The following is a 13,139-nucleotide window of genomic DNA, read 5'->3' on the forward strand; positions in this document are numbered from 1 at the left end:
TCTTCCCGGACCGCGGCACGAACCCGTGTCCCCTGCATCGGCAGGCGGACTCTCAACCACTGCGCCACCAGGGAAGTCCTCACACAATATTTTAAACTTCATTTACTTCCTCTATAATCATATTCTTTTTTTAAAATGGATAATTTTATTCTTGCTTTCAATCCCATGTTGCATACCTATTAGAAAATATTAATTATAATTCAGTTCTCACATCCTGAAAGCAGCTTTTAAAACAGCATAGTTAGTGCAAGTTAAAGTATAGAAAGGGACTTTGGTTGTAGGATTCAGTTGATCCTAGTGTAATGATAAAGAGTCTACAAAAGGACATTGTAGAATTTTGTTGTCTATGAAATTCTGAGAAATGTCTATGTAGACATATGAAACATTTTGTAGTTCTGATTCGGGCATAGGATTTTGTAAGGGAATGATACAGGTTCTCTTATATGTTGTTATTAATCATAACAACACTGAAAAACTATCCTGTGACAAATGGCTATTGTCATCACAAATCATAAGAGATGGGGTTTTCATTGCTCTTTCTTTCATTCCAGCCTTTGATAGAATAAGGATTCAAAGGGAATTTCAAATAGAAAATATTTTATTTATCACATAATGTAGTTAGTTCTTTTCGCTTTTAAGAAGTGAGCTAAATTCCCTGAGACTTTTTCCAGATACATTTAGATGTGTTCTCATCTTATTTTTCAAACCAAAAGAGAAAGCAACAAAGAAAATAAAGGAAAAACAATGAAAAGAAGTATTTCAAGGTTTTTTCTTATATTTCAAGCACCTTTTTTTCTTCATTAACCTCGAGGTCTTTTTGGATAAAATTTGCCTTAGTTCATGTAAAAAAAATTCAGAGTGATCAGTTTTTCTTACATTTTGTGTTCTACTAACAAGATGATGGGTGCTAGTTTCTGGTACTGAAACTTTAAGCATGAATTTTTAAGTGCAATTAAATACCATGAATTGCCCATCACAAGTTTATTTGAAGTTTAAATATATACTCCATGAAAACACAATTTTTGGAGAAAGAAATGTCAAGATTTCAAAGAACTTAATTTCCATTTCTTCGTGAATATTAAGCCTTAGAAATAGATTTAAATTGTTAAAAAGTTGAATCACCATCCCTTTGTGTTAAGCTTTTCAAAGTTAATCTTTGAAATATTAACATAAAAAATTCAGAACTCCATAATTATAAATAATAGTTAAGGACATGTTAGGCTCATTCATTACTGGTTTCTAAAGACGGAGAGTGCAAGTACTGAAACGTGTTTCATTTAATACGTTTTAACTTTGATTTACTTAGTATGAGTATCCAGCATTTGAACCGAAGCCCAAATGGTTGAAAGGTACACAAGGATATAATATATGTGTTTAAATAAGGGTGAATGGATTTACTCTTTCCTTGGAGACACAGTTGGTAAGGAAGCTCCAGAGAGTGCTTCATGCAGAGCTGAGAGGAAGACTTGTACAAACTGATTCATCCCTGGATATTAACTTCAAATTTGCACAAGTGTATTTTATTGATCCTTGCCTGAATCAGTTTATTCCTTCATTCCAATCTCCTGTGGGTAGCACTCATATTTTTGGCAATAACAGTATAAAAGCTCATATAAATATAGTATTTAATAAATAGCATAATTCAATACAATTCTCGCTAATTCAAGGGAATTTATTTACTGAAATGACTAATTACCTAGTTTAATAGTGGGGGGGCGGGGTTGGTGGAGAGGTAGGGGCATTTTCTTAGCCTCTACTGTAACTTTTATTCACATCTTAGAAGCCATTGTTACATATAAAGTTCTGAAATCCAGAACATAATTTAAATATGGTCAGAAAACCCTGATATTAACTCACTTTCAGAAGTGTGTGATTGTTTTTCATATAAGCTACTATCTTGCTAAATCAATATTTTCAATCAAGATATTTGCTAAACACTCACACTGTATAGGCTTGTTAAATGCCTCTTATTTCCACAGTCTCTAGTCTTTCATTCACAAAACCTATTCATTAGCTGTTTAGTATCACTTTCTGTTTTGAGGGAAAGGACATAGGATAGTCAATGAAGTAATTATGTTAATAGATAAGATTTTCCCCAAAAAGATAAATTATAGAATAATAAATATAGGAATCCCACGCTCATGATATTAGGCCAACAATGGCAGTGTTCACTTGAATAGCCTCCATATATGAAGCTAGAGTAAAACCTTAGATATTCAGCTATACCAGCTAAGTATTTGTGATTATGTTAACCTTTCTTCATGAGATTATATCATTAACTCGTCATTCAGTAAGACTGATATTTTGAGTAACCTTTTCAGCAATGGTAGCAGACTTATTTGCACTCTGTAGACAGAGCAAACCTAACTGAATCACATAATCTCATTAGCATAGAGTGCAGTCAATTAAGCAAACCAGTCCTGATACAGGGTCCATTTTGAGAGGGGAAGTGTCAGTTAGGTGTTCTAACTCTGATATTTTACATTTAAAATAATTTAAGTCATGCTCCATTTATCTGGGAATTTCAACTCTTGGCAAGCTCAGTGATTAAGAGCATAGCTACAAACCCAGAGTAAAAAATATCACCAAGACATCCACTCCTGGCAGGATGGTAAATTAGATATTCTGAAAAGGCCTTCTTGCTTGAAAATAATAGCTCCTGCATAAAACAATTTTCGCTGCATTTCTGGAGTGTTAAAAATGAGAAGAATTAAGTCTAAAGGAAAAGCACAAGACAACACAAAAACAAAATGCTGAAACGGCAATGCAGAACAGTAAACAAGTAAACAAACATAAAAGGCAAGACGTGCCTGCAAACAAATGCGGATATCAACTTTTAGACCAAATTTCAGACCAAGCTTGTGTCAGTGGCAAGGCCTCAGGGATCAGCCTCAGCCTCCCCAGAGGATTAAGCTGAGCAATGTCAAAGAGGCACCCTGTAGCACCGTGAAATAGAAACATAAACTCTGTAGAAAACATCCTTAATTTAGTTCCTTAGGGTTTACCCAGATTAACACCAACCAAATATAGGCTCATTATCAAAGATCAACCAAGCACACTTGGGTGACACTTAGCAGAAATAAAAGCAATGGATTTAGAACCCCAAGAACTTCAAATATTGACATTATCAGTTATGGAATATAAAATGTTTACAGGAAGAAATACATGGAATCACAAAAATGAGTAAGAAATAAGAAACCATTCAAAAGAACCAAAGAGAATTTTCAGACACGAACAACATATTTGTGGAACTTAAGAACTCAATGGATGGGTAAAAGTAGTCATTAAGACATAGTTGAGAAAAAAAGTTGTAGATTGGAATAAAGAGGTAAAGAAATTATCCAGAATGTAGTACAGATAAACAGGGAATGAACAAAATTAAAGAAGTTAAGAGTTAGGAGGAAAGAGTGAAAAGTTTCAACATACAGCTAATTAGAGTCCCAGAAGGAGTGAATTGTGAGAATATTTGGGGGAGATCATGACTAAGAATTTTCTAGAAATGATAAAATATAAAATTTACAGATATAGGAAGAACAATTTCTAGTAGGCAGTGCATATAAAAATAAATCCACATCTGGACATTTGGTGTTGAAATTGGGCAATATCAAATATACAGAGAAGGCTTTAAAGGAAAGCAGAGAGAAAAAACAGGTGAGCTACAAAGGGAAAATTAGAATACTAGCAGACTTCTCGGCAACAATGAGGGAAGCCAGCATAGGTGCAATAGCATTTAAATTCTAAGAGAAAATGACTGGCAACTAAAAACCGTGTTCCTAGGAAAACTATATTTTAAAGGGAGCAAAAGATATATTAAAAAGTTAAGTAAGAACCCAAATGAAGGATACAGATAAGAAGTTAAATGGCCTTTCAGAGAAGGGAACAATCTGTTTGAGATGCAAAGACCATTAGATGAAACCTGTGCTCTGCACATCTTGACTATAACGGATTGAGAGATTAAGAAGTCATGTCAGCTATTCTACAGAGGTATTAAGATACTCTCAAGTCAGGCTGATGGCAGAAGGAAGCAAAGCAGATTCTTGTACCTGAGTGAGACTGAGAGAATACATACAGCCCACACATACATGGCCAGACCAAAAAGAGGACAGTTACTCAAAAAGCATATGAGAGATATTGTGGTACATTAGATTAGCATTCCTGATTATTCCACTTTCTGTAAAAGGATTAGGCATTCCCACTTTTTGCCACGTGACTTGGCAGTACCTCTTATAGGTAGTGTATATTTCTCTGCTGCATTGACTTTTACCTTTGTCGTGAGACTGATTTTGACCAATCAAATGTGACTAGATGTAGCATGTGCTACGTTCCAGCAGAGGCTTTAAATCTGCTTGTGTGGTGCGGCTGGGTTCCCCCCACACTCCCTAGCCAGAACGAGAGTCACGTGCAGCATGCTTGAACCTGAGTCCAGCCAAGCCCAGAAGAGCCACAGATGACCCACAGACCCGTGGGTTTATTGTTGTAAGCCACTGAGATTTCTATCTTATTGCTGCTGTTTTGGTTGCCACAACAAACCCTAACTCAGACAGATGGATCTGGAAGTCATTGGTCCTGATCTTAGTTTTTCAGGACAAAAACTGAGGATATTGGGTTAGCAGCATGTGCTACATATATGGAATAAATTAGTGCACAGATTCCATTTTTATTTGAAGAAATTTTCTTCTTTTGGAATGTCTTTTACATTATATATTATTCCCAAATTTCTGAGAGTAAATTATTCAGGTATTACCTGCAGAGGTGACATTCCCTTCATTATTCACAAAATCATTCCTAAAGTTACTAAGTTCTTTTGTTTTTCTGAAATTCTGTATAATATGACTGAGCTTAAATAAACAAATAGGTGCTGTTTTCTAGTGCATGTGTACCGTGGTCTCTAATTGCCTTCATTTTAAAGGTTCAGGTAACAAAATAAATTAGAACACTATTTGGTGAATGTTTTAATTTTCAGGTCTGTGTATTGAGTTTACACTGAATGAACATAACTTTATTTATAAAATACAATCATGTATATTGCTGAGTAATGATCTTTGATGTAAAGTGAAAAGCCACATATCATTTTTATCTAAATTCTTCTCGCATTCATTATGTCAGCCCTTCGTTTTATAGGATCATAAAAACACAAACCTGGGAGAGCCTACCAATGCCCTCAAATCAGCCCAAATGCTCATGACGGCCATTATTCTCATCCTGTTCTCTTATTTTGCCTTTTGCTTGAGTATGAACACTGATCTGTGCACTGCTTCTTCATTCTATAATTTTACATTCTGACAGCTGGATGTGGTATCCAGAAAAGTGCCCAAATTGTTGGCCTCAGATGGGAGAGTGAGCGGAAGACCCTAAATAAGTAATAAACCGGTTAATTTCTGGATAGCAGAGTTAACGCTGTTCACCTTTGTGCAACTCTTTGTTAACTCATGATGGATATTTTCATTTCACTTGTGGACTTATTCATTCAACAAACCTTTATTGAGTTTACTTATGTTGGAGCTGAAGAGTGGGGGGGCGTGTGGCCTTACAGAGGGTGGACTGAACGGGGCTGTGGGAGGATGCCCAATGCTTTCGTGGAACAGGGACAAGCTTAGGGAGTGCTTTTTAAGCCATGGGAAGAAACGTAGACTTTATGTGGCAGGAAAGGCAGAGTTGTTGAGAAGCTTTAATCAAATAGAAGGGGGAGCGGGCTGGCCACTGTGTGGAGGGTATGCTGGAGAGGACACAGTCTGGAAGCAGGAGGGCCCATTAGATCCACTGCAGTAGCCCAGGAAGGCATGGACCAAGGCAGAAGGAACAGAGAAGAGGGAACAAATCTAAGATATACTTAGGAGGTAAAATTGAAGGGATATGGTGAGCAATGGAAGGAAAGGAGAGAAAGATGCCTCAGGTGATTCTCAATCTCTAAACCGAGCCACTGGGTAATAGACCCAGGAGGAGGAGTGTTTTATCAGAGACAATGTTGACTGAATATTTCCATGTGCTGAACTTGAGGGTCCTGAGGCACATCCAGATAGCAATGTCTAGCCAACAGTTGGAAACAGAAGTTAGAATTCAGGAAAGAGGTAAGGTGTGGGAAACAAGGAGTCTCATTCATAGAATAATCACCTAAAATACTTTAAAACAAAGAGATTGAAAAGCTACAATTAAAAAATTTTAATCATATAGTTGCTATACATATATATAAGAAGATATTCATTAGAAGCTTTACTTAAAAGTCATTAAAATTCTAAGGCACTAGAGCTACACACAGCTAATTTCAGATTACCATCTAATGAACATTCATTATAGGACTAGTATACCTGGTCTCCATTTGGGTAAACCAAAGTAAAAGATCTACGGGAAAAAAAATGACAATATCACAGGGAGTAGGTGAAGTAATTATATGTACACATGGATATTCCAAGCACATATGCAGAAAATCAGTTAGATCCTGTCAATACAATGGTACTGGATTTTAGAATGCATACTTTAGGCACATAAAGCTGACAAATGAATAGGAGTAAACACTAAACTTCGTGAAAATATCGAAAAGTTTTATGTTGTGGGATCTGATACAGCAGCTAACTTCAGAACCAAGTTGATGAATCCAAATAAGTAGGGCCAAGCACAGGGCTAGATAAAGGTTAAAATCCTCTATTAAATCACAGAGCTGTCCCTGAGGCAGATGCATGTAAGGATGACTTCTCTAGGTATTTTAGGAGTCCCCTGAGCTCCGATGAGCACCAAAGGAGCTCAAAGAGACTCTGGAAGGCAGCCTGGATAGGAGCTGAGGTGAGAGAGAGAGAAAGAGAAATGATCTCACTGGCTAGTGCCAACCGTGGCCTAAAGTTCTTACGTGAGTCAGGCAACATAGCAGGCTGCCTAGAATCAATACTTTCTTCCTGTGCACATGCCTCTGTAGGCTTAAGACACCTCCCATTCTTTTAGTCATATTTAACATATATATGTGTGTGTGTGTATACACACACAGACACACATGACATAGGAAGATGGTAGAGGGAGGGGATGCCTCATCAGAGTACAGTATTTGAGAAGCAAATAGGCCAAGAGGAAGGAACTAAGTAGTAGAACAATTGATAACAAGAACTTACGAAGTGAACATGTACACTGGAGAACAATGAAGAAAAATAGGCTAAAATAAGGAGATGTTTCCAAATGTCACAGCCATACTTAAGAGTGAGCCCATGGAAGAAAAGGGAAAATCCAGAATTGTATACTTATATACATTTTTTTCTTTTCTGCTCAGGAAAGCTCAGAGGGTGAAAAAGCTTCCAAAAATATGTTAATAATAATTACAGTTTTTGTTCATCTCACATCTGGTAGTGTTATTTTTCTATTCGAGACAGTTAATAACCAGTTATTCTGGAAGTCACACAACCATACCAGGCAGGATCATATACAGACAATTGTTAATAGAACAACAATCCAAGGCTCAGCAATAAACAGCAGTTTTCCCAGGAGTGGCTTGGATGCTGATTTTTGAGGAAGGCCAAAGCTTACATCATCACGGACTATATGACATTTACATGAACCGGCGCTCAAGAAATATTTAGTTCTCCTATAAAATTTCCCCAAAAAAATTCCTATAAAATTTTCCAAAGAATTTTGACTTTCCTATAGCAGAGTTCTTTTGTCATTTCCTTATCTTTATGTTGTTCAATTTTTACCTTCAGTTTTTTGCTGTTGAAGTTTTTCAGAAAAAATCTGAAACTCACATTATAATTTTGTAACTATTGCCAAATGTAGCAATGAAGTCGCCAGTGGATATAACAGATACACACAGGAAATCCCTACAAAATTAAAACAGAATATGCAACTCTGTGTTTCTTAAAAAATGGAGATATTTGATTTCTAAGACTTTCCCAGGACAGACCTCTGGGTCCTAAATGAGCTCATGGTGTGAACAGAGCACTCTTTAAACACTATCTTCCCAGGGGAAAATCACTTCTAACTCATTCTTCTATTATATGCAATGTAAACCAAAATGTTGTGTACAATAATACGTATATATTTATATATTTTAACAACTTTACTGAGTTGTAGATTATATACAATAAACTTTTAAAAAAATATAGCCTATATACCAATTTTGTGTATGTATTTATATAAATTTTAGCTCTTACATTTAAGTTTAAAAGACCAGAAAATTGTTACAGTCTAGGATTATGGAGACGCACTGAATATGCTGGATGGTAAATATTATAGAGGGCTTTAATTTTTTTGGCATGAAGGCTTTGGGCTTGATGCAGCAGGTGACAAGAAGCCGTCTGTGGCCACTGAGCAGGAGAAGCGTGTGTGGGAAGGTATGTTTGGGGAGACAGGTCAAGCAGTGGTGTGAACGATGGAACAGAGTTAAGAGGGAGAGACCAGAAAATAGGAGAGCAATTTGGAAAAAAGATAAAATTAGATCTGCATCTCACATTGAACATCAGAATTAACTCCAAATGGATTAGAGCTCAAAAGGTAAAAGATGAAAGCACACAAGCACTAGAAGACAACATGAATTCTTCTTTAAGGTGTAAGGAAAGACTTTCTAACTATGAATCAAAATGCAAAGGTAATAAAAGAAAAAATATATATACATATATGCTTACTACTGGTGCTTTCTCATGGGAACCCTCACTGTTGTGTTAGCTCATTGCCTACTAGAATGCTGGGTGATGTGTTGATGTGCTGGTCTTTCTGTTTAACGTATTGGGCCAGGGTTTCATTTATCTACTGTGGCTCTATTAGAATGAGAAGCAGCTGCTCTGTGATTTTAGGTCTTCCTTTATTAGAAGTAGGGTATGAAAAACTACAATAGCAGAGTGCTCTGCTCTCAGAGGTCTTTTTTCTTCCAAGCAGCACTTTCTTCCTTTTCTCCGCCTCTGACTAGCCCTTGTATCATATTTAGGGGTTCACCTGTTAGACCCCTGCATAATGGTGTAAAAGAAAAATTTAACCATCTCTCACATAAAATAATTCTGGAAAGTTGGCTGTCCAGGCTGGCTTGGTAGAATCGCTATGTCAACAAGGGCTCATGCCACACCGAGAATAGGAGATGTAGTCTTTCATTCCAGGTGGAAACGTGCGAACGAAAAAGCAGGGCTAAGTTACTAGGAAGGAAGGAGAGAGGGATGTTGCAATGGTCAACTTGCAATCTCTAAAGCACCCTTCCTTAGCTTGCAGGTCTTAGGAAACCTCTTTTAGGATGCTTTTTTTTTTTTTAAAAATCATTTTTATTGGAGTATGGTTGCTTTACAATGTTGTGTTAGCCTCCACTGCACAACAAAATGAATGAGGCATACACATACAGATATCCCCTCCCTTCTGGACTTCCCTCCCGTTTAGATTACCACAGTGTTTGGATGCTTTTTATATAGTAATTCATGTCTGTTCACTTTACCACTATATTCAATAGCAAAGACTACTTCATCATCATTTTATCCTGAGTTCTTATCACAGTCCTTGTCATATACATATGTATAATATGTTGAATATATTGCTTGAACAACTCCTGCCACTTCTACTCATGGCTTTATCGTGTCATTGGAAATTATAGTCCCTAAATTAAATAGAAAGAGCTTTTCTAAGGAGGGAAACGTTCACTATATTTGTTAAAGAGCTCATTTACCTGAAGAAGAGACTTTGTGATCTAAACGGCTGACGGTCCATGCTTGCCCAGTAAACTCTCCATTAACTGTGAAGTGGGGACTTCACAGAGAGACATGTGAGGTGCCATATTGTTCTCCCTCACTCCCACTCTTCTACCTGAGGGCCCCATCTTCACTTTGGATAGGTGAATTCTTCCCATAAATGTTGACCCATGTTTCTAGCTTCTACTGGTGCATCAGTTTTATACCTTGTTCTTGTTTTCATGACTATTTTAAAGACAGGTTGGCAGGAGGCAAATCAGGGGCCACTAGTTGGGTTCTATTTTATTACAGAGATCCCACATTATAGAATTTCCATGGGAACTGTCTTCTCAAAAAAAAAAAAAATCTTGCCAAAACTTCAGATTCTTAATGTATAACAGAATCTTGAAATAGTTGCATTCCCAACAATAGTATCTGTAAAATACATGTCTTTCCATTGAGTCAATAAGACCCATTGATTTTCATTATAAAACCAAAAATATATTTCTCTAGAAAACATTTGGCCCTAAAATATCAGGAAAACCATGTTTCATGATACAGCATATCCTTTAATTTATATAAAGAAAGATTTTGCAGTTCCAGTAAAATAAATAAATAAATGCAAATAAACTCTAATAATATATATATTTTAAATCTACACAATTCTTTTTCTTGTTTTGCTTAAAGCTCTAAATGGTAAATAATATGAAGTTTACACTTTTGCTAAATTAGAAAGTTGCAGCTTTGTAAAACTCTTTCTCCAATATTTTAAAGCAGAATATATTTCATCTTTCCTTGGTTTGCATTCTCAGACATGTTTTCTGTCCCTTTCAGAAGCCATTGCTAACAGAACACTACAGAAATAGAGGAGGATATGTGTATGTAGTATGTGTGTATGTATGAGAGAGAGAGAGAGAGAGAGAGAGAGAGAGAGAGAGAGAAGAGGAGACTGAAAGGGAGGGGGAGGGGGAGGGGAGAGAGAATCCTGAGTCTGAAAAAACTGAAAGAGCAAAATAGTGTTAACAATCCAGAAAGTCTGGCCATTGAATAAACCAGAAAACCTCATTTGCTGAAATAAACACTGAGACTCTGATAAGTCGGCAGAGTCTGTCTTTAGCATATGTTGAAGTAGTTCTGTAGCTTAAAAACTAAGTACTGAATTTAGCAAATTGAATCTGTTGGATTTTATAACAGGCACCAATTATGTATTTGAATAATTATATATTCAGTTATATTGAATAATTGACCACTTTTCAGTTAATGTGTCTTTTAGGAATATAAACAGGTTGGCATTCCATAAATACGTAACTTTTGATTAGGATCATGAAACTCTGAACTCAGAACATGATCACATATTGTATAATATTTGCTGGAGAAACGTGTTGGATTACTTTGGATTTGGCAAATCTCCAGCCCATGGGCCGAATTTGGCTTCAACTCTAGTTCATCTGAATCTTGACAAGTATCCCCTGTGTGAGTGTGGGCCTCACAGCAGCTTCTGCAGCCCTCAGGGCAATTTTATTGCTGGGATTATTCAAATTTGAGAAGAGTCTGTGAAGGTTTAATGATGCTTTGGGAGACCAATGAACTGCAGATTTTAACTCAACAAAATGTTGAAGGACAGAAGGTTCAGCTTCCAGGTAACAGCACCTTAGACAGCACAGCTTTAGAGAAAAGCAGTTCACCCTGGACTCCCTCTGGTCCAGAAACCACAGGGCTTCTCCTTTGCTGCTGTTGTTGCTGTTGTTTATTATTCCTTCCTTCTTCCTCCCCCTCTTCCTTTTTAGCGTTGGTCCAGGTGCAGAGTAGACTCTCAGTAAACATTTGCTGATTGTGTAAAGGGGGGGATATTTCCTTCATCAATCTTTCTCTTTAATCTCTGTTTCTCACCACCTCTCATCGCCTTCTTTTTCGTTTTCTTTTTCACTGTTTCCTTCATTTAAATTAATATAACATGGAGCTCAAATACATTTAGATTCCAATGGTTTTAGTTCCATAAAAGAATTTATTTGCTGAAAAGAATTTTAGGATTTATGTACTCCATGAGTAAAGTGATAAATTGACTTTTATAGTTCTCAGAAAAGAAAAAGAGATTATTTTTAAATCTTAGTTGATTTCTCTCTTTGACATTATAAGTTATTGAGAGAAAAAAATTATTTTATTGCTCTTAACTACTTGATGAACTAACTAAACATCATTATTAGAAAAGCACCAAAAACAATTTTAAGAGAGCAGCATTGAAGTAAGCAAAACTTTTGCTTTGCTTCTTTTCCCAAGTTACTAGGCTCTAAAAGGTTTACTTTAAACACTCAGGATCATTGTTTTTAAGCTTAACCACGTTACATAAATCAAGAACAGGTACGTCCTAACGAAAAGATACTTAATTACAATTAGAAAAAATGCTTTGACACAAGTATTATCTTAGAATATTCCTCCTTTGAGGTGTCTTCCCTATAGTTCATTTCTTAACTTGAGATGGTATATGTGTGCCACACAGTGGACTGGGACTCCCTTGGGAGTTCACTGCAAATGGGGTAGGAGTGATGACTGGGCTGGGGCTGAAGTTGGGAATGGAGGATCCCTGGAGTTGAATTACTGATGGAGACAAAGCAGAGCTGGGAAAGCCTGCAACCCTGTTTTCCTTTGGCCACTTCATGCTTCCTTGCCTCCAGCTAGTCAGTCTACCTTAATGCTTTTCAAATGCATCCGTGATTTTTCACCTACAACCTCTGCTCACATACTGTTCTCCCTGCCTGCAGTGGTTGCCTAGGAGTCTATGTTGTCCAAATACATATAATGCATCCTTCAAGACCTGATAAAAGTCCCACTGCCTTCTCATCAAAACTCTTCCAAATTTCCCAGCTCACAGAGATTTCTCCCTCTTCTCAATTTCTAAGGCAGTTTTTGTTCACAATATATAATTTATTGCTGCCTATATAGTGTGGTGACATTATTTGCTCTTTTGGGTATATGTTCTCATTCCTCTTCTAAGTTCTAAGCTCTTCAGTGGCAGAGATCTTGATGTCCATTGTGCATTAAAGTGTGTCGGTTATAGTAATTCCTCTGTAATTATCTGCTCACTGTAATATAAAAGGTATGTCTGATCTCAAGTTTGAAAAATGAAAGTGGGAGACTTTCCCCTACTCTTGGGAGTTTTGTTCTTATGAGCAGTAAATGAGATAATACATTTCAACCATGGTTTATTAGCCTTGTTATTTTATGACCTCCTCAAATACTGGCTTTTATGAGAAATGCCTGACTTTTCAATTCGGTTTTAACTTGATCCCTTTTCTAATTAGTAATTCAGTTATATAACAATAAATATAATAACTGATAATATTTCACTTCCATGGGCCACTTTATACTTTGCAAAGTGTCTTTACAGACCTCGTTTAATCTTCGTAACAGCTCTGAAATAGGCAGGATTAATATTTTTCACTCCATTTTTTTATCAGGTGACAAATTCAGGCTGACAGAGTTCAAATGGCTTCCTCAAGGTCACTTCAGCACTGCCCATGT

Source organism: Neophocaena asiaeorientalis, unplaced genomic scaffold (genome assembly GCF_003031525.2).
Source record: "Neophocaena asiaeorientalis asiaeorientalis breed wild unplaced genomic scaffold, Neophocaena_asiaeorientalis_V1.1 scaffold59, whole genome shotgun sequence".
In the NCBI taxonomy this organism is placed as follows: domain Eukaryota; kingdom Metazoa; phylum Chordata; class Mammalia; order Artiodactyla; family Phocoenidae; genus Neophocaena; species Neophocaena asiaeorientalis.